The sequence below is a fragment of the Myotis davidii genome, unplaced genomic scaffold (assembly GCF_000327345.1).
Source record: "Myotis davidii unplaced genomic scaffold, ASM32734v1 scaffold803, whole genome shotgun sequence".
Taxonomy (NCBI): Eukaryota; Metazoa; Chordata; class Mammalia; order Chiroptera; family Vespertilionidae; genus Myotis; species Myotis davidii.
Genome location: NW_006295567.1, coordinates 2,341,644 through 2,353,445, shown reverse-complemented (window position 1 = coordinate 2,353,445; position 11,802 = coordinate 2,341,644). Strand labels below are relative to the sequence as shown.

The 11,802-nt window shown below is 37.1% G+C and overlaps 1 pseudogene; it reads left to right on the top strand.

The window, feature by feature from the left end:
* Positions 1–5,685: 5,685 nt before the first annotated feature.
* LOC102763333 lies at positions 5,686–6,705 on the top strand (annotated as a pseudogene).
* Positions 6,706–11,802: the final 5,097 nt, after the last annotated feature.

The following is an 11,802-nucleotide window of genomic DNA, read 5'->3' as shown; positions in this document are numbered from 1 at the left end:
GCCTTTTCCAGGATGTCATATAATTGGAATTACACGGTACACAACCTTTTCAGATTGAGATCTTTCACTAAGTAATATGCATTTAAGGTTCCTCCATGTCTTATCATGGCTTGATAGCTCATTTACTTTAAACATGGAATAAATATTCTATTGTCTGGATGTACCACAGTTTATTTATCCCTTCACATACTGAAGGACATCTTTTGGTTGCTTCCAAATTTTGAAAATTATGAATAAAGCTGCTATAAACATCCTTGTGCAGGTTTTTGTATAGACAAAGTTTTCAACTCCTTTGGGTAAGTACCAAGGAGTTTGACTGCTGAATCATATTCTAAGGGTATGTTTAGTTTTTCAAGAAACTGCCAAACTCTTTTCCAAAGTGGCTGTACCATTTTGCATTCCCACCAGCAATGTGTGAGAATGCCTGTTGGTCCCCATCCTCTCCAGCACTTGGTGCTGTAAGTGGTCCAGATTGTGGCCAGTCTAATATGTACACAGTGGTAGCTCACTGTTGCTTTAATTTACATTTCCCTGATAACTTATGATGTGGAGCACCTTTGACTATTTTTTGATATCAGTACATCTCCTTTAGTCAGGTGTCTGTTAAGGTCTTTGGCTCATTTTTGAATTGAGTTCTTTGTTTTCTTAGTGTTGAGTTTTAAGAGCTCCTTTTCTATATTGGAGAACAGCCCTTTGTTACATACTAGAGGCCCGATGCACAAAATTTGTGCAAGAGTAGGCCTTCCGTCCCCTGACTGCCAGGACCCAGGACCCGGGCTTCCCTCGCAGCCCCAGCTTTGTCCCGAAGGTTGTCTGGAAGGACGTCCAGCCTAATTAGCATATTATGCTTTTATTATTATAGATTTCTTTTGAAAATATTTCCCCCTATTCTGTGGCTTGTCTTTTTATTCTCTTGGCAGTATCATTTGCAGAGCAATAATTTTTAATTTTAAGGAAGTTCAGCTTATCAATCATTTATTTCATAGATCAAGTCTTTACTGTTAAATATAGGTTTTGTCCTCTGTTATCATCTATGATTTTTATAGTTGTGCATTTTACATTTAGATCTATGATCCATCTTGATTTAATTTTTGTGAAGTCTGTAAAATCTGTGTCATGGTTCTTTTTTTTTTTTTTGTCATGTAGCTGTCCAATTGTTCCAGAACCATTTGTTGAAGAGACTATTCTTTGTTGCACTCTTGGTGTTTGGACAAATGTCTATGAATTTGGACAAATGTCTGATGACATATATTCATCATTATATCAGACAGAATAGTTTCACTGCCCTAAAAATCCTCTGCGCTCTGCTTATTCATCTCCCCGCCCCTGACTCCCCATTCCAGCATCCCTGGCAAGCACTTATATTTTTGTTGTCTCTATAGCCTTTTCCAGGATGTCATATAATTGGAATTATACGGTACACAACCTTTTCAGATTGAGATCTTTCACTAAGTAATATGCATTGCACTGCATTGGCTTTGTTTCTTTGTCAAAGATCAGTTGATTCTAACTATGAAATCTTTATTGTGTTCCATTGCTCTACTTATATAGTTTTTCACCAATACCACCCTCTCTTGGTAAAGGCAAATTTATAGTACATTTTGAAGTTGGGTAGCACCAGTCCTCCAAGTTTCTTCTCTTTCAATATTGTGTTTGCTGTTCTGGGTCTTTTGCATCTCCACATAAACTTCAGAATTAGTTTGGTGATATCCATAACATAAGTTTCTGGGATTTTGATAAGGATTGCATTGACTCTACAGATCAATTTACTTGATATCTTGAAAATATTGAGTATTCCTATTCATGTACATGGGATATTGTTCCATTTATTTAGTTCTTTGATTTCATTCATTGATATTATTTTATCCAGAATTTGGGGCTATTAGCATAGTTTGCCACATTGCTAAGTGTTTCCTATTTTTTTTCTATATTTCTTGCTTTGAGCACAAAGAAGAATTGTGCTCTAATGCCTTGCTTTGATATTCAGAAATGAAGGCAAATTATACCTGTTTTAGTCATAAGATAAGTCCATACTCTCCGAGCTCATTAGTAGGAAGGTGAAAAGATGTGAGAGGTGGCAAAGACCCTGAAACAAAAAAGGGAGAGGAACAGGACTAGCTAGGTAACCAGGAGGAAGATGTTGACATTCCCTCCAGGCTAAGGCACTCAGACCATCCAGGCAAAAGCAACTCTTCTCTAAATGTACATGTAGCTATGTACTGATTCCTCATGTTGCTTAGTATTCAATACAAGGGATAAGACAAGGGAAGGAGGTTAAGTACATCTTATTTATCTTAGATTTCTAAAATATTTAAACTTTCAAATCCATACAAATGCAGAAGATTTCAGGGTGAATTAACCTTATGTATTTTCTCAGTTAAGTTTATTTTTTAAAAGTCTAAATGGTGTTGAGCAGAATTAGGAAGTTTTTGGATATTTGAACACTTGTAATTTGGCATATAGATCCATGACAAAAAAGATGCCATCCTTTAGATGGTTGAAAATAATGCTGTTTCTGCAATATGTAAATCTACTCTATTATATATGAGTTATGCTTCTCTCTTTTTAAAAAATTACAGTTTACATTCAATATTGTTTTGTATTAGTTTCAGCTTCCCAAGAGTTATGCCTCTCTCTGATGCTTTGTCAAAACCAAGATTACTTATCATAATGAATATTTTATTATACAAAACAAGAGGTAATTTTTTAGTATCCATTCTTTGCATTATGTTTAAGCATTTTTTAAAAATGTGGCAGGTATTTAAAAAATATAAACGGTACAGATTTGAAGACGAGTCTCAAGAAAGATCTTATCTCTACTATTCTATACCATGATTCTTTACTTAAAGGCTTAAGCTTGCATAAAGGTAAAGAGAGCACCTGATTTAAATATATATATATTTGTATTGATTTTAGAGAAGAATGGAGAGGGAGAGACAGAAACATCAATGATGAGAGAGAATCATTGATCAGCTGCCTCCCGCCTGCCCCACACTGTGGATCAAGCCTGGAACCTGTGCATGTGCGTGACCTCCTGTTTCATAGGTCGATGCTTAACCACTGAGCTATGCCAACTGGGCAAGAAAGCACCTGATTTTTAAAATAATTTTCTTTGGGAGGGGTGCAGCATAATATAACCCTAAATTGAGCAAATTCAATTCATCAGGATGTTAGACCTTTGAAAAACAAACAAAACAGAAAAGCCACTAAGACTGTATTTGCATTCCACCACACTGTCTCCCTGGAAACCTAGAAGATAAACGGCTTTTGTTCTCCCTCTCAGTTCAGATCAAGTTCCTCTGGGTACCCATTTTTATAACACCCTAGACTTTTGCCTTGTGGCACTTAAGCACAGTTGCAATGATATACTTATGATATTAATGCTTAATGCACCTCTAGACTCAAAAGTCCACGAGCACAGAGATGGTAGTTTGTCTTGCCTTTGGTTGTTATTTCCAGCATGTAGCCTAGTGCCTGACTCTTATTAGGTACACAGTAAATATTTTTTGAAAGAACATATGAATATATTATAAAATTATAAATTGGTTGTACTATATCATGCAATAATACTTATAATTGAGACAACTTCTGATAATCATGAGGACTGACACAAATGTAAGAAATACAGCAACTTTCAGAATACAAAATTATTGACTATTACCCCATAAACTTCAAGTTGATTTGAGATCCTTTGTGGGAACCAATTTGGCAAGGGCAATGACTGTCAACTATTTATTTTTTTTTTTATGTATTAATTTGACTCCTTCTGCATTGTGTCTTTGTTTTCTTTTCTCTGTATTCAAAGCCTATTATTTGATTTTCTCTAAAGATAACTATGCAATAACTCATGCAAGTAGCACCTTTAAATTACTAAGCTTTTGGTGAACAAACACAGAAACAGAAACTAAAGGGAAAAATCTATTGTATATTCTTTTTTTTTAAAATATTTGGGTATGAAACTCTTGTGTGTTTTTTTCTTTTAACATTTGAAAGACTGTAGGTGCTATTTACAATTATGTATTTAACAATTTCACCTCTGCAAAATAATTTTCTTTGAGACATTTACCTAGCAACAAAATTATGATGCTTAATCTACAGAAATCTGTCTATTGAAGCATAGCTTAATCCAATATCTAGCCCTGAGAGTATTTAGGTTTAAACCTTGGATTTACTGAGTCATTATGGTCTCTTTATTACTATCAGTAAGAACCTCTACAATTCAAATAAATAGAGAATTCTACGGAGAAAAAAAATGTTTTCAAATGAGTTTCAAAATCTTACATTTGAAGAGAAATATGGAAGCTGTAATGAAAAAAAATGGACACTGTCAGGTTGTAACATGCTGGGCAGATGAAAACAACATCACTGCAATGGATAAAATTCATAACATGGAGGGTTTGGACCAAGGATTTAACCCAGATAATTCCATAATGTAAGAAAGAAGATATAAAAAAAGTCTAGAAACAACAAAAAGATATTCTGAAAACTGATACCTCAACCTGATATGCAGGCTTGATACTTCACTGAGATAATCATCTTCATCCTCCGCTGGTTCTCAGAAATATGTCACACTACGAGGAAAGATGCAAAGAGGTTAATTTACTCAACATTAAACTTTAAAAATTATTTATGTCTGTTACACGGGAAACCACAATATATATTTCTTGAATGAAATGATTTATTTTAGGGAATGAAGTGACTCCTGGTTGCTATTCGTTTCCCAGGTTTCCATCAACACCGGCCAAATCGCCCTAGTGGGGCTGGGGTTGAGCACTTTGATCCTGAGGCCTTTGTAGCAGGTAGACTTTCAGCAGATAGGACTAGATCATCAGCAGAAGGAGTTAGAGCAGGCTGCCCATGCCATGCTTTGTCTCATGGCTTATTACCTTGGGAACTTGCTTGGCCAGCTTTGAAGAGATCCAAAGTTTACATAAACCCTAACAGCCTAATTTCATTGTTAAAGTTGGACAGGATAGAGGTGGTCTCTGGGGCCTGAATAAACGGGTTACAGAAATGAGGATTATTATTTGGGTTCGTGTGGGGATGGCTAAGACACTCTCAAATCCTTGGGTCAGAATAGTCTTGGTCTCAGAAATAGTTTGCTTCAGGGCTCCCTCAGGGGAAATAACTCTCCAGGAGAGTTTGGGGTGTGGCAACTATGTGTTAAGTAGATATTTCTTAGGTCAAGGAATGCTTTTAAGGCAATTATATGACATCTTTTTGTAAAAGGAAGAAAGACTAGGGAATTATACATATCTCACAAGGATTGGATGATGACAATTTAATGCCTTTTGCAAGTGCTTTCAAAAGTGTCCAAGATGCAGGATGTCCAGCTGCAAGATTTTTGTTATTGTTATTAATAGCTAAGATTTTAATGAATGAAAGAATTTTTAAAATGGGCTATCAAAGGAAAATATACCTCTAGTATAATTTTTATAAAAGAGGGATGAAATATTATACCTGGATTAGACCCCTGGCTTTATATATAATCAGGAAATTAGTGAAAATAATATTATCCTGAAAAATAATGGATTTTATGCAAAAGAAAAATTATTGGGGAAATAATAGTAGCACAGAACATCCATATTACATCCAAGAAACACCTTTGTTCTATACAAACAACTGGCCTTTCATTCATTTGTAGATCTCGGACTAGAGAGGTGTTTATTATGGAATTAATTAAAAATGACAGGGTTTTTAAAAATTCAATTGACTTTCTACTGGTGGACATCACCCAGCATCATTAAAATCTCCCCTCCTGCAGTTGTAATTTCAATGTCAGTGTCTCCCAATGAGTCAGAACAGCTGCAGAAGCTCTTCATCAGAGGTTTGAGCTTTGGAAACAACTGTGAGAGTCTGAAGGGCAATGGGGATGCTCACAGACTGTGTGTTGATGAGAGATCCAAACATCAAGCGCTGCAGAGGTTTTGGATCAGCGGAGGAGGTGGATGCAGCCATGAATGCAAGGCCACACGAGGCGGATGGAAGAATTGTGGAACCAGACAGGCTGTCTCAAGAGAAGATTCTCAAAGACCTGGTGCCCACCAAACTGTGAAAAAGATTTTAGTCCGTGGTGTTAAAGAAGACAGTGGAGAATATCAGCTAAGAGATGATTTTGAACAGTATGGGCAAACGGAAATGATTGAAATTAGGACTCACTGAGGCAGTGGCAAGAAGAGAGGTTTTGCTTTTGCAACATTTGATGACCATGACTCTGTAGACAAGATTGTCACTAGGAAATACCATACTGTGAATGGCCACAACTGTGGAGTAAGGAAAGCCCTATCTAAGCAAGAGATGGCCAGTGCTTCGTCCAGGCAAAGAGAACAAAGTGGTTCTAGAAACTTTGAAGTTGGTCGTAGAGGTGTTTTTAGTGGGAATGACAATTTCGTTCATATAGGAAACTTCAGTGGTCAAGGTGGCTTTTGTGGCAACCATGATGGTGATGGATATGGTGGCAGTGGGGATGACTATAATAGATTTGGTGATGATGGAAGCAATTTGGGAGGTGGTGGAAACTACAATGAGTTTGGCAATTACAACAATCAGTCTCCAACTTTTGGGCCTATGAAAGGAGGAAATTTTGGAGGCAGAAGCTCTGGCCCTTATTGTGGTGGAGGCCAGTACTTTGCCAAACCACAAAACCAAGGTGGCTATGGCAGTTCCAGCAGTAGCAGTAACTATGTCAGTGGCAGGAGGTTTTAATTACTTCCAGGAAACAAAGCTTAGAGGAGAGGAGAGCCAGAGAAGTGACAGGGAAGCTACAGGTTACAATAGATTGTGAACTAAGCCAGTGGTGACAGGGCCTGGCTGCTACAAAATAAGACATGCATTAGGTAACACTCATGTGAATGGGCAAAAAACTCAAGGATTGTATATGTGACTAATTGTATAACAAGCCATTTTAGTTTCTGTTCTGTGAAAAGTGTAAAGTGTTCCTACAAAGGGTTTTAATGTGTATATATATATTTTTTTCCACCTGTGCTGTTGACTGCTAAATGGAATAGTCTGATGATGCTGCTGAATAAATTTGGTTTTTATTCAGCTGAATAAATGTGCTATGTAAAGCTAGTCTTTTCTGAAGTCATATTGGTAAATTACCCCAACAGTATGAAGTTAGAATCCTTCAGGGTGATTCCATTTGAAATTTATTTACAACCTGCTTGGGCACAGAAACCATTGTCTTCAGGATCCTTGGTGTAGTTGAACTGGCAGTTGCTGTGTTGTGACCTGGAATTCATCATTAATAGGGTCACCCAAGTAGAGTCATGGAGTTTATTTGGTTATTAATGATTGTTGGCACATCCTATGCAATATATCTAAATTGAATTATGGTACCAGATAAAATTATAGATGGGAATGATGCAAGTGTATCATCTATTATCATGTGTAATCAATAAACACATTAATATTCTCTTGAAAAAATTCAATTGAGGTGTCTTAGATTTCATTAGTTAAGGGAAACATTTATTGAATGTTCATCACATGCTGGCAAACTGTTAGCTTTTGAGGACTCAAAGATGAATACGATATTGCCTTTGCTTGGGAGAAATAACCCATTGACTAATGAGTTCATTAAAAGAACATGAGGTGACTGATAAGTACTTTATATATTATAAAACAAAATCTTTAGGTTTTCTACAATAAACATTTAATTTTAAATTCTAAAAGAAATCAATAACTCCTTTAAAAAATAATATTTTCTCTCTAGAGAAAAAACATTCTATTTTGGAGTTACAGTAGGTCTAGAAAAAGAAATCTTGGGTAAAAAGGACATAGAAAAACTATGTTTTGGAAGGGACAGCAGTAGGAAGTAGATATGTGCAACTTTGAGATGTTTTTAAATGTTTTGAGAGCTATGAGGGCAAGGAGACTAGTCTTCAGGTCAGAACTGTGAAGTTAGAAGTAAACAGCTCTATAGAATGATGGTTTTCCCAAGTAACAGTTTCCAGCACTGGTCTGGCTCTCTCCGTGTCCCAGGAGTGCATGCAAAAGCTGAGCACCCATTTTCCAGGGTAGAGATATAGTTTGCAAATAAGGAGGAAGTTGCATTTCATGAACTCTCCAATCCCTTCCTTCTCTAATACTTTGTCATTCCAGATCTCTGGATTAGGATGCCTACGATGTGTCTGAAGTGCTTCCAAGGAGCCATATGAATGTGGGAGCTGTTAATTAGTTGTCAAATATATATGGCAGCAAGAATTGTTAATCTGAGTTTCACAGAAACTGTGTTGTTCTAGACATCTTACAAAGTTAGATAAATCCAAGGACTGAAATAATGATATTGTTAATTCAAACAAGACTTTATTAAAAGACTTTTATTGCAGACCAAAAAGGTTAAAATTCAGGCCTGGTTTCTAATTTAGGCTTAGGGAGAGGGTTTCTTAGAAAATGGAGATGACTAGGTAGTAATACACTTTCTTCTAAATAAAAGTCAAATCACAATAGTGATGAGTTTATAAACATCTCAAGATGTCCCAGGGAGGTTTGATAAAATGAATTATTGCCCCCAAAGTGAATTATACAGTGTAATTAATATTGAATAAGGAAATGCAATATAAAATTTTTAATCAAATAGATGTTTCAAACATTTTAAAGGAGCCACAAAATGTTTTTCAGGTACAAGAAGAATTTTTGGATCTAGATAAGTCATAATACATATATATTTGTGCAAAATTAAATTTTCATGTTTGAGGTATTAAGAAGCCCCTAAAAAAGGTGAGCTGAGCAATGCTGAACCCTTAGTAAATGTAACTAATAAAACTGAAAAATGAGAACTGTCCTAAATGAGCAATTTTCCCGTCGGATACATTATAATCAGATTCCCACTCGTGTGTGTCATTGCCTGTGCCAGACCATTGCACAGCCTCAGTGGGTTTTCAGAAAAGGAAAGTTAATATCAAATGAAAACATTTGCTCTCTCTGTACTCATAACTTCTATTTAGTTTCTTGGGAAAGTATACATTTTTTTCTAGATCTCATGATAGGTTTATCTACCAATCTATGCTCCCCTCCCCTCTGATTCTTTTAATCATTTGGTTTGCAGGTGTGTTGGTGACATAAAGGCACATGTGTTATGCCAAGTGCTCATTCTTCCCTTACAACCAAACAATAAAACAAAACTAACAGTGCCTTATAGTGAGTCTATTTGAAAACCAAGCCCCCCTATTACTTCTGTGGCTTGAGTGAATCAAACACCCAATTTGATGGATGAGCATTTGTACCTGGTGACTCAGAGATCACTCTGAGGTTTTAGAGCTGGCGGGAATCAGAGAGATCATACAGATGAGTGGTTCCCAAAACTGGCTGTTTCAGAGTTACCAGAGGAACTTTAAAAAAATCCATGTTAGAGCTCATTCCATATCTACCAGAGTCCCTAGACTTGAAACTGGCAATTTCCCATGGTGATTTGAGGACCAGTGATCTTGTTTCACATCTTTACATAAAGGATGTCTAGAAAGACTGGGGTTGTGTATCAGGAGCAAATTTAGAGTTAACCGAGTTAAATGACTCATCCTAGGGTTGGTTAGTAACAGAACTAAGGCCAGAATGCAGATGTCCTCGATTCCAGTTTAATTTTCACTCTACTAAGCACTGGTATGGCCAACATAGCACAAAATTTGTACCCCTTTGTGAATAGGAGTGTCCAGAAACACACACACACACACACACACACACACACACACACACACACACACACACACCATACCTTTTGGGATTTCTAACAGCCTTTGGCACACCTTTTTTCAGTTATACCCCTCAACATTTTAATCACCACCTTGACAGAGTTCTCTGAACTCCATCTTTGGCTGTGAAACTCAGTTTCCTTTTAAGGATTCCAAAGACCATTCATCTGTTTTCACTCATTTTCTGCCAAGGCTGTTAATCACCGTAGGGCTCATCATTATGTTGCCTCACCACCTTCTGTTCTGTTCCTGTCTTCTAGTCTGGTGATATTTACATCTCTACATACTTTCCAAGTGGTTTGTCTTTTCCCTTATTATTTCTATGTCCTTACATGTTCACTTGACCTCTGAGGTATTTCTTCAATTTGATTTTGCATTTCACTGGTTTAGTTCCCCATAGGGACTTTTTTGTCCTTCTGAATGTTATATATATTCTTTATACTATAAAGAATTGGTTCATGTGATTATGGAGACTGAGAAGTCCAAGATCTGCAGTTGGCAAACTGGAGACCCCCAAGTGCTGGATCTGAAGGCTTGGTTACCAGGAGAGCCAATAAGTAAGTTCCAGTCCAAGTGTGGAAGCAAGAGAAGACTGATGTTACGGCTTGAGAGTAGTCAGGCAGACAGAAAGAATTCTTTCTTACTCAGTCTCTTATTCTAATCAGGCCTTCAAAGCGTGGCATGATGCCCATCTATGCTGGGGAGGGCAATCTTCTTTACTCAGGCTTTGATTCCAATGTTAATCTCTCACGAAAATACCTTCACAAACATACCCAGAATAATGTTTAACCACACATGGCCCAATCTAATTGACAGGTAAAAGTAGCCATCACAAGTCCACTCCTTGTCAATTTGGCACTCATACGCATCTATCTGTAGTCAGTCTCTATCTACTTATACCAGTGATGGCGGACCTATGACACGCGTGTCAGAGGTGACACACAAACTCATATTTTTGGTTGATTTTTCTTTGTTAAATGGCATTTAAATATATAAAATAAATATCAAAAATATAAGTCTTTGTTTTACTATGGTTGCAAATATCAAAAAATTTCTATATGTGACACGGCACCAGAGTTAAGTTAGGGTTTTTTAAAATGCTGACACGTCGAGCTCAAAATGTTCGCCGTCACTGACTTATACCCTTAACCTGTCTATGCTCAATCTCCACATAAAGACAGTAACAGGGTCATAATTCCGCCTTGCATGATACAACCAGACTGTGTTCAACTGGACACACACTAAGCTCTTCCACAAAAGAGTCTGCTCCCTACCCAGCCTATGCTTTACTAGGGATGAAAATGGAGAGTACCAATAGCTGCTTTTGAACACAGAATTTGATTCTGTTACTATAGTGTAGTGACTGTAATAGATGTGCTGTTAGTATTCACTATAAATACAATGAAAACGTGGTTACAGAGTTTACTAGGTCAGTATGCCGTCAGCTCGAATATAGGCTGTCATCACTCTTGGGCTGTTCTTCCACAAGCACCTCTGTACTGTATCCCCACTCACTGCCAACGTTTCCAATCACCTGGTCCAAGCATGATTCTTCCCTTGTTGTGGAGCCCCATGAGCTGACAGTGACAGCAGCTAAGACTGTGAGTCTGTCTGTCACAGTAGGATGACCTCTACAGTGTAGTGGGGAGGTCAATATAAAAGCACCAGGGGTGGTTCCAGCAGAATCAGTGGGACTGCATGATCCCCCACCCACACAGTCAATAAGAGTGTGACAAGAACTGGGTCCCTGCTCAATGACAGTGCTGATTCAGTGAGGGAGGACTCCTGGGTTCCACCTATATCCCTTTTTATTTCTTCTGTCCCTCCGATACATTTGCAACCAATTCTCTATTACAATTGTGTGATTTTGTTTGTTTGTTTGTTTTTTCGTTTGTTAAAGAAAAGAAGATTTAAGAAAATAAATTCAAAAAAGAAAAACACTAATGCCGCACACTTTTGAAATTAATTAGAATTTACCAAGCTATGAATTCCAGATTCAGTGGCTTCTTAAAATAGTCAAATGAATTCCTTCTGAATTATCTACTAGCTCTAAGCTATGTCTTAGAGAAAGGAAATTATTTCAAGCTTCAGTGAAATCAAATTAACATAAATTTAG